We start from the raw sequence: 17,465 nt of genomic DNA on the forward strand, positions 1-17,465 counted from the left end.
TATAATCTTTCTCCTTGCAAGATTTTCATGACAGTAAATTAGATATAAATGACAGTAAAATACTATTTTAGTTTAAAGTTTGTTTTTCATTTCTAAATTTTAACAAGATTATTTTTTGTCCTTAAATTATTGAAAATATTTCACATTTTGTCCTTAAATTTTTTTTAAAAAAAAATTCATCCTTAAAAGATTGAAAAAAGATTTTTATCTCTAATTTTTTTTTTTTGAAGTTTAGAAACAATTTTTTTTTTGGGACGAAATTTAGGGGCCAAAATATTATTTTACCCAAAATAAAAATGTTAAAGTAGCACATAAAATTTGTAAATTGATGTAACAATAAATGGAATTTATACAAGTAAACTTCACCTATTTGATATAATATTGTTTATATATAAAATCTCTACATGCAACACTATTAGACTAAAACTTAATTACATTATTTGGCCTATGTGATGAAGACTTAGACAAGATAAATAACTTTTATTAGGATAAAATTTAATTATAATACTTTAAATGCAGTAAATTATGTTGTTCAATTAAATTAAACTTAAATGCATTAAATTTAATTGCCATTAGAAATAAAAACATCTTTTCTTTTCTTTTTTGGTCAATGCAACAAGTATATAAATCTAATTGGGAAATCCAATATACTACATCTAAATTTTACCTTTTTTTATCAAAAAATAAAATTATAAAATATTGATAACCCCCAAATACTACAACAGTATTAACGGGTTCTTCTGGAATCACACCATTTGATACAACTTTAGCAACAACTACAAAAAACTTGACCTATAGTGGCGTTTGTGAAACGCCACTATAGGTACTAAAAACGCTACTATAGGCCCATTTTGGCTATAGTGGCATTTGCTATAGTTGTGTTCACAAACGCCACTATTGTACCGCCATTATAGACCTATAGTGAGATTTTACAAAAACGCCACTATAGGTCTGCCTATAGTGGCGTTTGCAAACCCTACTATAGACCCCAGTTTAAATGTCACTATAGTCTTTTTTGAAAATTAAAAAATTGGTCTATAGTGGCGTTACAAACGCCACTATAGACCCTACAAACGCCACTATAGCCAAAAAACACCAAAAAAACAAATTTGATTACCAAAAATTAATTTTTGGTAATCAAAAGATTTTTTTTTGACGTGAAAATTTTTTTTTTAATTGAATTTAGATTGTAATTAAATTAATATTACAATTTTAATTAAATTAAAAGATACAAAACAAAATACATAAATAAAACAAAATACAAATCCTATAGCTAAGCCAGCAAATTCAAAATGAGACATAAACCCACCTAAAAAAAAATTCAAAATCAAACCCAACATGCTCACATCCAATTTTTTTTTTTTAAAAAAAATAGCAACTCCAAATACGAACACTATAGCTATCCCAGCAAATTCAAAATGAGACACAAACCCACCTAAAAAAATTCAAAATCAAACACAACATGCTCACATCCAAAAAAAAAAAAAAAAAGCAAATCCACCCCACGAAGCAAAGTTGATAGCAAACAAGGAATAGACCAAAACTATTATCAGAAAATAAATAGACCAAAACAATCATAAATTTTTTTTAATAAAAAAAGCTTACCTGCAACTATACAACCAATGGCTTCAAACACCATCTACAAATTTGAACAAAATCAGTAAGCTACAACACCATTTGCAAATCCAAAAGCCACAAACATTAACACCACCACAAATAAAACAAAAGAAATAAAATCAAAATGGAAAGAAACAAAAAAGAATCAATTCAAGTGTGAATTGAAAGAAGAGTGAAAGAAAAAGAAAAGAAGAAAGATAGAGGAGTGGAGATAAGGGAGAAGAAGAAGGAAAGAAAAAAAAAAACAAAAAACAAAAAATCAAAAGAGAAAGGAAGTCTGCTGAGACTTGGCGTAGAGAGTTAAGGGAAAAAAAACAAACAAACAGACAAACAAAAGAGAAAGGAATTAGTCTGAGGCTTGGCGTAGAGATAAGGGAGAGATATGGGAAAGTAGGGGTAGGTGGGGGGTTTTAATGTTTTTTTAAAATATATATATATATATATATAAAGAGAAATGATAAGTATGTGTGTGTGTGTATATATATATATATAAATGATATATTTATAATATTTTCACAACATTTTTATAACAAATTTTAAGTGATATATTGTTACTGATTGTTATTGTTTGGACAACTAATAACAACTAACCACTTATGATTTGTTGTGAAAATATTGCGGATATAGCATCTTTCATACATAAAAAAAATAAAATAAAATATGTATATATATAAAGAGAAATGATATGTCAACAATATTTTCACAATATTTTTACAATAGATTTTAAGTGCTAGGTTGTTACTAATTGTTATTATTGGGGCAAAAAAGTAATCTTAGTGTTAGGTTCAAATTTAGACCAATAACAACTAATCACATATGATTTGTTGTGAAAATATTGTGGATGTAACATTTTTCATACATAAAAAAAAAAATATATGTATGTATATAAAGAGAAATGATACGTCAATGACATTTTCACAACATTTTTATAAGAAATTTTAAGTGATAGGTTGTTACTGATTGTTATTACTGGAGTAAAAAAGTAATCTTAGTGTTAAGTTCAAATTTGAACAAATAACAACTAACCACATATGATTTTTTGTCAAAATACTATAAAATTAGTGCGAATCTAACATCTCTCATTTAAATATAAATATATAATAATATATACATTTAAATAAATAAATATATTTATAATATATTCAAATATTTTGGAATATGCCATAGAATATTCTAGGCATATTCCATTTCTTTACGTACGCTGAAATCCATTCAATTGTTTTTTATTTTTTTTTTATTTTTTTAATAGTGTAGGTATAAATGCACTTTTTGGACCTATAGTGACGTTTGGTAAACGCCACTATAGGTCCACTCAAAACGCCACTATAAGCCTCTTTTTTAATATATATACATATATATATATATATATATTTTTGCTGGATTCTTTTTCTTAATGTTTTTTTTTTTTTTTTTTTTTGGTGCTGGGCTATAGTGGCGTTTGTTAGTGGCGTTTAACAAACGCCACTATAGGCCCTACCCAACTGAAAAAAAATAAAATAAAAATAAGAAGTGTCTATAGTGGCGTTTGACAAACGCCACTATAGGCCCTTGTAAGGCCATGACCTATAGTGGCGTTTTCAAAACACCACTATAGGTCGTTAGAAATGCTACTATAGACTCATTTTTTAAAACGCCACTATAGATATGCCTATAGCAACATTTGTAGAAAACGCCACTGTAGGTCAAGTCTTTTGTAGTGATTTGAAGAAAGATGTAACTGTTATTTGTGAACCATTACTTTTACGTAAATCCATTAGTTTTTATACACCACTCAATCGTGTCAAGATTCTAGCAAAAGTTAGTGCCACAAAACTTGATCCCATAGACTTTGTCATTATTGACTCACGTCAAAATATTTTCTTTCCAGCAAGTCGAAACGACTTTATTGAAAACTTTAGTTTTTATACCTTAGTATTAAAAATCTAGAAATTTAATTGTTAGACTCTTATATCTAACTTTAACTAGACTAGATATTGCTTATGTTGTTCATAAACTTAGTTTTTGGATAAACCAAGAGAGAGATGCAAGGTGCTAATAGGAAGAGAGCCTAACAGGGAAGAAGTTAGCAACAATTTTGCAAGGGCTATTTGGGAGTTTTAATTTTTAGAATATCAACTAGGTAAAGTAATAGTTATTACAATTATTTTGAAAATGAATGGTTTTTCTTCATTATAAAAGAATAATTTTTCTATTAAAATAACTATTCCTCATAATAAAATAACAACCAAATAATTGAATGGTTATTGCTAAGGAACAATTATATTATAGGATCTATTATAGTGTACTAACATCAGAGATAGGATTTCAATTAAGGGGAGCCAAAGTATCAAGAAAAATTCATGAAAATTCAGAATAACACCCATTTAGTATTAACAAATTATATCTATCTTTTTCTCCAAAAAAAAAAAAGTATTAACAAATTATGAACAAATGAACAAACACAAAATAATTATTTCTTAATACATTACAATACATTTATTATTTCTTAAATTAATTATGGTTGCTAGGTAAAAAAAAATAATACTAGAAAAAAAAATCAAAATTAAATGTTTGCTAAGATTAAGATTGTTGGTAATATTGATAAAAAGTTGGATTGGTTGGATTTGATTGGTGATTTCTTCCTCTAACGTGGAGAGTTTTTCACCTAGTTAAATTTTGTGTTCTTGTATAGTTGTTTTTTCCCCCCCTAATGCTTGTGTGAGTTTTGTTTAGTTATTGCTTGGGGTTATTTAATTCCTTTTAACACATAGGCATTTGACCTAACAGAGTAGTGTTAAAAGTAAAACTTCTGTTTACCTTCAATAAGGATTGCTAAGAATAAATTCTACTTTGAAGGTTTACAACTACATGCACCGCTGGTTTTGTTTCACATCTTTAGACCGTAGCACAGCAACCTGGGGGAGATGTGAATTTGATTTTGTATATTGATCTTCTTGTGGCCAACGAGATCCATGTTTGTATATAAACAAGACACAGTTAATGGGAAACAGGTTTTTCCTTGTTGGAGTTATGTTCCAAACTTCCAAGTAGGTTCCAACTTCCAAGGCTAGTGTTGTATGAAAAGTTATTACATTTCTTTTTTTTACAAATATATATAATGTCAAACAACAGGAAGTATTACAGCCTTTACTAGACACATTCTAGTGGTCCCTAGATGTTCCATATCCCATACAAAAGCCACATATACAAAAGCAGGACATGTAGTGGTTCCATAAGGTTCCTGCAATCACATAGTAGAGGGATAACATCTTGTGAGATATCTTTATTATTGGTTAACCAAGAAAGAACTATCATAGAGTCTATTTTCATAGAGACCCTGGTGAACTGCTTCCAACTCAGCGATATTATTAGAAGTAATGCCCATGTGTAATGAAAAACCTAAAATCCAAGCACCTAAGCTGTTGCGTAGCAATCCGCCTGCACCAACTAATCCCAGATCACCTAACGAGTTGCCATTTGTATCTAATTTCATAAAAGATTTTAGCGGAGCATTCCATTTAATAATCCTAGGGATTCCAATTTTAATTTTCTTTTCAGGGCAAACTAAAAAGAAAAATTATGTAGCACACTGAACTACTTTTTGTATGATCGATGTTGAGAGCAAGATTAATTGTTTAAACTATGCTCGTTCCTAGTTAACTATAAGTGCCAATAGAGGAAGGAGAAGTAAATTTTCCATGGTAGCTAATAGTGGAAGATGAGAGAATCCAATGTAGCATTGGAATGGAGCCAATCTTGAAGTGGAAGGTGAAAAAAGGATAGGGGCAAAATACCTGGAGAGTGACATCAAACCATCTAAGCCCAATAGCAATCTCTTAAAATATGAATAGTAGTTTCAGGAGTATTACACCTAGGGCATCGGTTATTAATTTCTGAGCGAGAATATGCTATATATTGACGAGTAGGCAACCGATTGTGCATGGATTTCCAAATAAAAATTTGGATTTTTTTGGGGCGTTGTAGTTTCCAAATCCAATTCCAATAAGTTTTTGCAAATGGAACATTGGCTTGTTGGTATAGAAATTTTGAAGCAGATCGGACCAAACAAACACCGTCATTTTAAGGCCATAAAAAAGATCCAGACAACCTAGTCAGCTGGGCCACCAGGATACCTTGTATAAGTTATGCAATTTGCGTTGGGAAAGGAAATTGTAGTTCTTCTAAATTCCAATTATTATTGTCCTGTAGAGAACTCACTAGCCTATGTTCCTCATTGGGCATAAGCAGACCATGTATATAATTTTGTAGTGGTCCTCATACTCGAATGGTCTGACCGTCCCCTAATATCTATTTCATCCCTCTTCAAAGCCATTTTATCCCCACTTGTAAGGCTTTCCAAATGAGAGACGCTCTAGGGTTTATGTCACTCTCAAACAGGTTTGTATGGGGAAAGTATTTGGCTTTTAATACTTGATCTCATAGCATGGATGACTTCTATGAAAGCCTTCAAGCCTGATTCATAAGCAAAGCTACATTCATATGATGTGCGGATTTAAGTCCCAAACCACCTGCATCCTTAGGCGTAGTGATGGTTTCCCGACTCACCATGTGACAGTGTTTATGATTGGCAGTGTCTCCCCATAAAAATTTGCAATTTAGTTTATCTAGTTATCGACTAATTTTTTGCAAGAGAAGGTTGGTTTGCATGGCATGAATAGGGATTGAGGCTGATCAAGGTGGAATTGATTAAAGTAACCCGGCCCGTAACAGAAAGATATTTAGCTTGCCATCCCTCGATCTTTTTCTGGATTTTATCAACTAAATATTGTTAAGTCGATGTCTGTCGACGGGTAGTAAAAATAGGAGTTCCTAAATAAGTTCCTAGTTAAGTCGTAGTAGGGATGTCAAAGATGCCAGTAATTAGTTCTTTTGTTCGCCTAGGCGTGTTTGGTGAAAACCAAAGATGTGACTATTGTGTACTAATGATTTGGCTAGAGCACCAACATAATTTTTGAAGAATGTTTTTAAGGTTATGGCACTTCGTTGTTTTTGCTTTAGAGAAAAGAAAGATATCATCGGCAAAGAAAAGATGGGAAATTTTAATTTGACCCCTAATAGTAACAAGATGAATAGCTCTGTCCCGATCCGCCTCTTCCAAAAGGATGGATTCCAAAAATAGAATAAATAGATAAGGGGATAAAGGATCTCCCTGACATACCTCCCTACTTGGGACAATAGCTGGTAAAGGAGTACCGTTCCACATAATGTGAAAACCAGTTGAAGAAAGCATATTCATAATAAGTTAAATCAATCTAGGGGGGATTTGAAAAAATTCAAGAGTTTCTTGAATAAACGACCATTCAAGACAATCATATACTTTTTCAAGATCAAGTTTAAGAGAAACGTACCCCTTGGGTCCAGACTTTCTGACCATCGTACGAATAATTTCTTGGACGAGAATAATGTCGTCACTCGTCAGGCGACCCGAAACAAATCTTGCTTAGCAAGGATTGATAATATCAGTGATGTAAGCTAATTAGGCAAAATTGTGTGATCATGTCCGAGTGATTTATTTTAGGGATAAGGATGAGATTTATGGCACCCCAATCTTCAGGAATAGTCGCAGCCTCAAAAATTTCTTGAATGGCATGAATAATGCCAGGTCCAAGAATGTGCCAATTTTGTTGAAAGAAAATTGCATGGTATCCATCCAAACCTGGTGCTTTTAAAGGGGGGAGTAAAAATACATTCCGATTTATTCCTTTAGGTAAAGGAGTGCTAGAGAGCCTTTGGTGTTGTTCAAGAAGGGGATTGTTCTTATGGTAATATCTAACCAAAGGGAAATGAGATACCGTATAAGGAGATGTGGATGTAAATAGTTTGGTGAACACAATTGTGATGTATGTCTCCCGATACACATAATCTTGTGGATTCTTTCAGGGTCGTAATACGTGACTGACTACGATTCTATAGTGTTTTTAAGTGGAAGAATTTGGTATTAGCGTCTCCATAGTTTAACCATGTGACACGGGATTTAAGTTGCCAGAATAGGAATTCTTGATGGATGATATGATTGTAATCTTGGATAAGTTGGTGTTCCAGTGAATAAAGATATACTGAGGGTTTGCATGATAAAGCCGTCTGAATGCCTTTAAGTTTAGCCAATACGCAGTTCTTTTTCCAAAACATGTTGCCAAAATGATATTTATTCTAGTCGATAATGTTGGTAGTTAAAAGTTTTAGACAGTGTTGGAACCTAGAGAGGGAGAAGGAAGAAGATGGTATAAAAGCCGAGGAATTCCAACTATTCTCCACTAACATTGAGAAGGAAGGATCAATCAGACACATTTGTTCAAATTTAAAAGGTTTGGTCGATTTAGAAGTAGGAGGCTCAGAATCTAACAATATAGGACAGTGGCCAGATTTGGTGCGAGGAAGATGGTGAATTTCCGACCTAGGAAATAAAAGTTTCCATTCTGAGTTACCTACGCCTCTATCTAATCTTTCCTTAATGTTACAATGCCAAATCGGGTTCTTGTTGGTCTAGGTAAATTTGGGCCGATGAAAGCCTAAATCCATAAGACCACAAAAATCAATACAATCCCTAAAAGCGTTTAACCTATATCTGTTAAGAGCAAGCCCCCCCATTTTTTTGTCTTCAGCAAGCATATCATTGAAATCATCTAAAAGGACCCAAGACATATTAACAGATGGTAATAAATCTTTTAAATAATTCCATAAAATTTTACGCTTATTAAATTTTGGTGAAGCATATATAGCCATAAAAAGAAAATTACACGAATTGGTAGGTATCTTGACAAGCGCATGGATACTGTATTCGTTGGTGATGAGAATTTCCACTATGAGCCTACTATCCTCGTTCCACAGTAACCAGATGCCACTTGAGTAGCCTATCGGGTCGACCCTTTGGGAATGGGAATACGGGAGAGTGTTTATGACTGCTTGGGCATGGTCATCCGCAATACGGTGTTCAAAAATAATCATAATTTGAGGGTGGGGCTGACAATAAAGTTTGTGTGCATGGGTACGAAAAGCTTCACTTCCTGCTCCCTAGTAGTTCCAGGCAACTATCTTCATGGATGGTATGTTTGGATTTAGATAATCATTGGTGACCCTCCCGAAAGTCCTTGGAGTCCTCACTGTGGACCGAGTGAAGCATTGATGAGTCGCTGTCATTGTCTTGATGCTATACATTGGTTCGAGTTCATCGAGCCTTGGCCAGTACATGACGGACACGATGAATGGAGGACTTTAGTTGGAGAACATGATGATGTAAAGTTTTGCCTCCTCCTTCCTCAGAGCAAGGTTGATTTCGCTTAAGTCTAAGAAGTGAAAAATGGCCTCTGGCAGTGTTTCCGGAGACATTGCATTGTTGGAGCCTTCTTGCATATTCTTCTATATGGGTGGCAGTGGAGCTTGTACTGGCATTCATGGATGTTGTCCCACTCGTCGGGCTCGTGCATGGCACTTGACGTTCCTCCTTTGGCAGTGGTGAATGGTTGAGTCTACCCGAAGAGGCAAGCTGGGAGTTTGGGTCATCTGATTCCAGGCAACCCATGTCCGTGGATGGATTGGAATACTAACATATGTCACTTCCTCGTTGTTCAAGGTTTCTATGGAAAGGCAACTCATTAAGTGGTTGAGGTGATCCAGGGGAGTGAGTGTGTTCGTGAGGGGGAGAGAGTTGCCTGGGCATGGGATTCATGTTTGGTGAAGAGGTCTCCCCATTGGTGAGAGTGATAGCAGGAGCTCTGGGTCTGTTGGTGTTGGTGTTGTGGAGTTTCGGTCTGATGAGGGGGCCATGCTTGCGATTCGGTCTGTTCTGTTTTGTGGAGAGTAAAACAGGGGTTAAATTATTTACGAGTTGAGGAGTAAATGATTGAGGTGTACGTAGCCTTGCATGTGAGTGTTGTGGACTCACTTCCTCGATGATTTCATGCATGCTGTCCTTGGGTATGTGAGGTGGCAGCAGTAAATTTGAACTTTTACCATTATCTTCCACCTCTTTTGGGTCTAATTATTGTGGCTTGACGTGTACCGGTTTCAGCTGAATCCGTGGGTGCCACCATATCATTTTCATCAACTTGAAGAGCTTGGAAAGTATTAGAAGTTTGTTTGAAGTTGACTTTGTGGTTCGGTGGATAGCTATCAGATGGGTTTTTGGATTTCAAAGGATATTCACGTTGTCCTATTCCACGAACACGTGTCCTGCGTGTTTGTACAATCTTCCATGGCGCCTGAGGTTGGTTTGTTTCAGAATTCGAAGTAACAACTCGGTGTGATGCAAATCCTGTGTTTGGAGTTTGATTCAAAGTGATATTTGGTTCCGAACAAATAGATTCCTTATGCCCTATCTGACCACACTTGTAGCATAATAGAGGGACATTCTCGTATACAATATCTTGCCAAAATGTCCCTATCTTAAAACGCTTGGGAAGAGATTTATGAAGGTTGATTTGAACACATATCCGAGCAAACCTTCCCCTCGTGGCAGAATTAGTTATCGCATCTATTTTTAGAAGTTTGCCTGTTTTATTTCCAACGTGTTTTAAAAATTCATGATGATAGTATTCAATAGGTAAGTGTTCTAGTCTAATCCAATCTGCAGTGGATGTGACCTTGACTGTTCCGGGGTGAAAATCAGCTTCCCATTCTTGGACATGGAGATACTGATCTCCCACAAACCATGGTCCATCCATAAGAGCATATGGTAATCTTTAAGAACATCAAATTTCATGAGAAAATATCCATATCCAATCTCAATTAAAACTATATTATGTGAAGGGCACCAAATACCAGCTAACCTTGTTTGCAGAGCACGATAGCCTAGTTGTTTACCCATAAGTTTGATGATAATGCTAGTTTGCCATGGACTTGCCATTTTCTGCTTCAACTTTATCGAGACGTTGATTTCCCATGTTTCCTCGTTGAATTGTTCCTTATCCCCAGGTTGGTCTATGTTGTTACCCCTTGTCTCAGTCTCCACCGTATCATTATCTCCATCATCGTTTTCTTGTTCTTCCTCCTCGTAGAGTGTTTCATGCTTGATTGCATCCACGGTAGCTTCAGCGTAAGTTTTTTTTTTCTTTGAATTGTCGCTCAGAAATGTGTTCTCAGGATCGTTCTCCGTGGGATTTGTATTGGTGTCGTTTTCGCTCATTTCTTTTTTATACTTTTTTTTTGCTTTTGCGTCTTCTACAAAAGATTCTTTACCTTGAAAGAAAATTATGATATAATAAGTCCTATCTTTCTGCTTAGTAAAAATTATAGAAAGGAAAATTCTTGTCTTACATTATACTTTCAGTTCAAGATTCATGTTATGAATTGATGATGCTACAAAATTATACTACCTCAAATTGTCCATATGGCTCGTCTATAGAAAGAGAAGAAAGATAAGAAGAGTGAGCATAGCTAAGTTGTGTCGTCCTTTCTTTGGGAATGGACGAGTAATGTCTCGTCCGTGTTTCCTTTGGAGGCGGACGAGTATGGTCTCGTCCGCCACAAAGGACGGACGAGTAACGCTTCCTCGTCCGCCACAAAGGACGGACGAGCAAAGCATGGCCGTGTCATGGCTCGACCACCCTTAAATTAGGGATAGACGAGCCAAGCGCCCTTAACCAAAAAGGATGGAAACCTCCATTGCTCGTAAAGAGGCATCGGTTCAGATGAAACGACGTCTAAAAGAAGTTACCTCCGATTTTGATGAACTCCTTAACAATAGGAGCGGTTATCAGAGCCAATAACCGTTCCACGCACTATATAAATGTAATCCTGCGTAAAAGGTAAGGGCATTGNGATGAGGCACCTACTCGATACTAAGGATCAGCTAAAAATTGCTAAGAAGCACATCACTAATCTGAAGAAGAAGTTGGCCGAGGCAAAGAGGGCCAAAAATGTCGCTGAGTGGGCCAGGGATGAAGCCTTGAGGGCTAAAGCAGAGGCAAAGTTCGCTAGGACAGAGGCTGAAAGCTCTAAGGCGCAAGCCAAGGAGGAGGCTTTTGCCTTGAGAGTAGCTGAGACCCAGGCTACTTTCAAGGCTCAAGTACCTGGGATATGCAGGCTCTACAATTCCCAAACTTGGAATGAAGCCCTTAAACAAGCTGGGGTTGAGGCTTCATTCGATCTGTGGAAGGTGGAGAATATATACTTCCCTCCTGCCATCCGAGAGCTAGGCCCTCCTAGCTCTGAGGCTGGTACTTCTCTCAAGGTGGTCTAGGCAAGCCATCCTGACGTTGCCCTTGCTTTAACTACTCCAGATGAGCCTATTAAGGAAGTTGAGCCTCTCAGGGTGACTGAGACAGACAAGGTCCTTAACCAGGAAGCACCCCAGGATGTTGCAAAGCCCTCAGCTGATGCCCAGGCCCCCCATGCCGAGGAGACAACTATTCTTGTGGTGCCTCTGCAGGCTATTCCCCCAGGCGAAAGCTTCGAGGACCCTGAGGTCACTTTGGACTAGCTTTCCAAGGGGTGAAAGAAGATCAAGTTGAAAAAATAGGCTGCCTCTTTTTTTTTTTTTAGACATTTAAACTATTGTAATGGAACACTTGGAATGAATGTATGCAATTCCTTTTCATGTGTTAATTGTTGCTATGTTGGGTACTGTTATTTATATAACTTGTGCTTTGATTATTAGTTAAACAGTCTCAATAGTGTGACTTGTCTTCCATTTTTGAAACAGCAGCCACAAAACATAAAGTCCTTAGTGATAATTTCTATTTAGACCTTGATTAACAATTGAGCCACCTCATTACTACGACTTGCTTTTGCTGAACAGAGTATAAATGGCAATAACCTTATAACATGAATCCTATACCTCATGAATTGGTTATCATAACGGGTAAAAAATACTAAGCGCACAGCAGTTATAAAGATAAACCTTTAAATCCTAAGATCAAATGCCACAACACAATGTGCAAAGGTACCCATAGGAATGTTCTAAAAATTTGCTGACCTCAAGGAAACGGTTACCTATTGACTACGCAGGGGAGTTAAGTTCAATGTACCTCAAAGGGCTTTAAGTGATGCTCATGAGCTTGTGGTTGTTTACATCTTTATCGAATGAGGACAGGGCAAGTGGTTCGAGGTGCTAAACTCTACCTTGGCCGTATTTGTAACTCAGATGAATGCTCATGCTCGTTAATTTCCTCAAAGGTTGTGGTCTTAGGAGTCGCACAATACCTGGAATTTGTTTAACACTCAGGCCTTTGTTGAAAATAGTTAGTTTCCCCATAGGCTTAAGTCCAAGGATCATGCAAGACCTTGGTTCTGTCTAGTACTTAGATTTTTTTTGGCGTAACTAGTTTCCCCATAGGTTTAAGTTCGAGGACCATGCGAGACCTTGGTTCTGTCTAGTACTTAGATTTTTCTTGGAGTAACTAGTTTCCCCATAAGTTTGAGTCCGAGGACCATGCAAGACCTTCGTTAACTTTGAGATGGTGACAGATGAAGGCTGGATCAATCAATCCCTGGAGCATCATAAGCATCCCATGCAAATACGTTAATATTTCTTTTGAGAAACCTAATCAACTCCTCCTTCTCCTGAAGAGGCAATTAAGCCCTGACCTGAAAGAACTTCTCTGGTTCACCGCCAGTGACCACCTTCTCTAGATCTTCACATTTTGCTTCCTTGGCTGCAATATCAGGAGGTGATGCCGGGGCCCTTGATTGCTATAAGCTCTTTTCAGCAAAGGCCGAGGACTCTGCGTCGAGCCGATGCGAAATGACAGCCACCATACACTGCCTCGCCGTGGATTGATAGTCACGGATTTCGAGAACTTGGTCCCCTGACGGGAATTTTACTTTCTGATGTAGGGAGGACGCAACAGCCCCCAAGGTATAGAGCCAGGGCCTACCAATGATGGCTGTGTAGGGAGAGTAGGTGTCCACTACGATAAAATTCACCTCCACTATCTCTGGGCTAGTCTGGATGGGTAGCCTAATCATGCCCCTTTGGAATAACAAGCTTTCCATTGAAACTCATCAAGGGAGAACTATAGGGCATCAAATCCTTCGGTTTTAACATCTGCCCCTTGTAGAGGTCGGGGTACATGACCTCGACCCCACTGTTGTCATCCACCATCACTCTTTTCACATCGTAGTCCCTGATTCTGAGAGTGATCACCAACGCATCATCATGGGACTGGGTGGTTCTAACCTTGTCCTCTTCTGAAAAACTCAGAATTGGGTGAAAATTCATTTTAGCCCTTTTCGGCTCTGGCCGGGACTCTTCGGCAGGCAATTGAGAGACAAATAACACTCATGAAGGGCGCGTGCCTGTTCTTCTTGGCGCGGCCAAGATCACATTGATCGTCCCTACGGGTGGCCTTAGGGCAAGGTCTCTTTGAGGCTCTTGAAGGGTCTAGCCTTGATGACCATTGGAATGATGTAGAAGGTGCTTCAACTTTCCTTCTCGGACTAGCTGGTCCAGGTAGTTCCATAGGTTCCTACAGTTCTCGGTGGTATGTCCGTGGTCCTGGTGGTATTGGCAATAAAAGTTCTGATTGCATCTCGTGGACTCTCCCGCCATCTTATTCGGCCACTTAAAGTATGGCTCATTTTTTATTTTCTCCAACACTCGATGTATTGGTTCTTGAAATATAGCATTAACAGTCTGTGTGTTGGTTGCTCCGGATTGCCCTACGAAATCTCTTCTCAGGCGGTTGCTGTTATATCGGTCCGACCTGAAATCCTTCCTCTCCTGAGGGATAACCTTCTCTTTTCCCTTGCCTTGCAGCTAGTCTTCCTGTATTTGCTTATACTTATCAATCCAATCCATCAGTTGGCGCACATTGGCAGTCGACTTGCTAGTCAAAAACTTCCTCAGGCCGTGCTCGGCGGGAAGATTATTTTTGAAGGTGCTGATGGCGACATCATCAAAATTGCCATCCATTTCATTATACATCTCCCAATATCTGTACGAGTAGGCCTTTAGAGTTTCTTTATCATGCATGGATAAGGACAATAACGCACTAAAGGGCCGAGGAGCTCTGCTGCTTGTGATGAAACAGAAGCCAAAGGCTTGGGTTAGCTACCTATACGAATCTATGGAATTCGTCTTTAAACCATTAAACCATCTCATCACCACTGGTCCTAAGCTAGATGGGAAAACCTTGCACATCAGCACCTCGTTTTTAGAATGGACAGCCATCCTTTAGTTAAACTGGTTCATATGCTCCACGGGGTCTGTTTTACCGTTATAAATAGTGAAGGTTGGCTGCTGGAACCGTCGAGGAAGTGTAGCCCCTTCTACATGACGTGTGAAGGGTGACTTGGAGAGTTGATCTAGTGCCCTGCTCATGGCATCGTTTCCTAAGCCCCTAGGGGATAGGTTTTTACGTTGATGCCTCAGGTAGTGCTCTTCTTCACGAGAGAATGTCTCACTTAGAGGAGTTTTTGACCTTTGCCTATAGTTATCATCGCTTTCATCATCGGAGGGCATGTCAGGGCTAGAATGAGGTCGCTTTCGTTGTGCATGGCACAGCTTTCTCTTCAAGTCGTCTATCTCTCGCTGCATGGCTTGCTTATCACTCTGTCTTTGGGATACGTGACTCCTAACTTCTTCCGATTACATGGCCCGGTTGTTATTTTGTCTTTGGAGCACGTGACTGCCCACACGAGAGTGGCTTCTACTAGTTTGAGTGGTGTGCACACTTCCCTCTCGAAACCTTTAATTCCCTTCATTCCAATCACGCTTAGGGTCGAGAAAGTTACCCTGTTGCCGGGATCTAGCCTGTTCAGGCTAATGGGAACCTGCTTGATGAGGGCCTAATCCTACCATGCTTGATTGCTGCCCTTACTAACACACAAGTTCTTTCCACAGATGGCGCCAATTGTAAGGACTGGGTTTGAGCACTTCTACTATTGGATGAGTGAACTCAGGCCCAATTAGCCCAATACAATAAATTTGTAGAGAATGAGTTTAAGAACTAGGCCTTAGTAAGGGTTACAACAACTAGACATGGTTATGAGTGGATTGAATAACAAGGACATGGACTAAATTGTGAAATTCTGTTCTCGGCCCTCCTCTGAAGAATTGGTTGTTCTTATTGTTCCTTCAGTGCTTGGTTACAAAGGTTTCTAAGATCATACAGATTGCTACAGTCTTCTCCCTCTTTTTTTTCTCTGACCTTTTCTGGAGGATTTCTTATATTATATAACCCCTTCCAGTTGATCTTGGCCCTCTATTTGTTGATTGTGCAGGTCACTACTCGAGTGTTTGTCCTATCAATCACCTTCCCAAATCTCTTGTGAGCTGCAGCAATCAAGGCAGCACTATTCAAGGGTCATTTCTTCATTAATGCGGCCAAGACCTTAGTTGTAGGTATTTAATGCGGAGGTGACAGTTTCTTTTTGAATTGCTCCTCCACCATGTTCCCATGGCTGACCCATTGTGCTTGTTCTTTTCCTTGAGATGCTCTGAGAGGTTGCCTTTGATGGCGTGCTGCTCTTCCTTTCTGTGATCTTGGTTGGCCGAGGATAGGATCATCCTCGGCGATGTTTCTTGGCACTTCGAACTTTCTTCGTTCGTCCTCGAACATTTTTTCTTCCTCGGCGTGGGCTTTGGGCTTAGTATAAAATGGGCCGCGTTTGCCAAATTCTTTGACCCCACATATATATATATATATATATAAAAGCAGAGACCTCATATGGAAGTGTATGAGGTCTTGCCAAGTGGCGCTCTAACTTTGTATTTAGCCTTTTTTTACCTCTTTCATTATGTTTTTCTATATTAATACGTGTTGTGATGGTCCCAAGCATTTTCACTTTTTAGTTTTCTATTAAAAAGTGAGAATACATTTATATAAAATAAAACTCATAAAATGCGTAAGTAATACATAAAAGTATAAATTATGACTATGCATGAAAGATATTGTATTTTTTTAATTTCTATTAGCTAGATCACATTTCTTAAATAAACTGAACAACCATTTCATCACCCCGTTATACACGTTATGATTGGAAAGTTGTTAGTTAGTACATGATTGCTTGATAAACAATATTGAGTAAAAATTATTTTAATTCTATTTAAGAAATTTTTTGTGAAATTTTCATTTTCATGTCCATTTTTTTTAATCTAATAGTTTTAATTTTTTACGTTAGTTTAATTGAATAGTGTTGTGTTTATACTTTTTTTCTTAACTACAATTGATAATTCACAAAATGAGTAAACAACTTATTGAGTATTGCAAAAGATACAAATATGAACATCAACATGAGCATGAACATGAAGGGAGATTTCTATTCATTTTCTTGAAGAAAAAATTTACTTATAGAAAATTCCAAACTTTATTAGGTAAAGAAGAATCAAAGTTATAGATAGCAAAATCAATAAACCAAAATATTTAGGAGCCTAAGAGGAGCCATTACTCATTTGAAACAATCCAAAATACTTAAGGACCAAAAAAAAAAAAAAAAAAAAACCCATCCACTTCACACTTCCATCGCAACTGCTTTAGCTCAAGGAAAACAATATATATCTATATCTTTTTTTTTTTGAAGAAAAAATTACAATATGCTATTAATCCTGCAACTTGAACTTTTTTTCCTTGACTCCCGCAATTTGAACCTTTTCTCCCTTAAACCCCAGACACTTTGTGCATGGGGAGGTTCCAATTCAGTTACATGGCCCTCGACATATATATATATATATATATATATGTGTGTCTCATTTAATAAATATAAAACTTCTTTTAAAAAAAATGAATATGTTTATCATAATTAAAGGAAATCCTAATGGGTATTTCAGTTGAGCATATGTGAAAAAGGCATATACATACCACAAATGGTAAAGGAGAAAGAAAAAGTTACTAATCCCTTTTAATATGGTAAATTGCTTTGCCTTAATCAGTCTCCCAAACAACATACTGCTTATTTATAGCATAACCACA

This window comes from Quercus suber, unplaced genomic scaffold (genome assembly GCF_002906115.3).
Source record: "Quercus suber isolate HL8 unplaced genomic scaffold, Cork oak 2.0 scaffold_484, whole genome shotgun sequence".
NCBI classification, from domain to species: Eukaryota; Viridiplantae; Streptophyta; class Magnoliopsida; order Fagales; family Fagaceae; genus Quercus; species Quercus suber.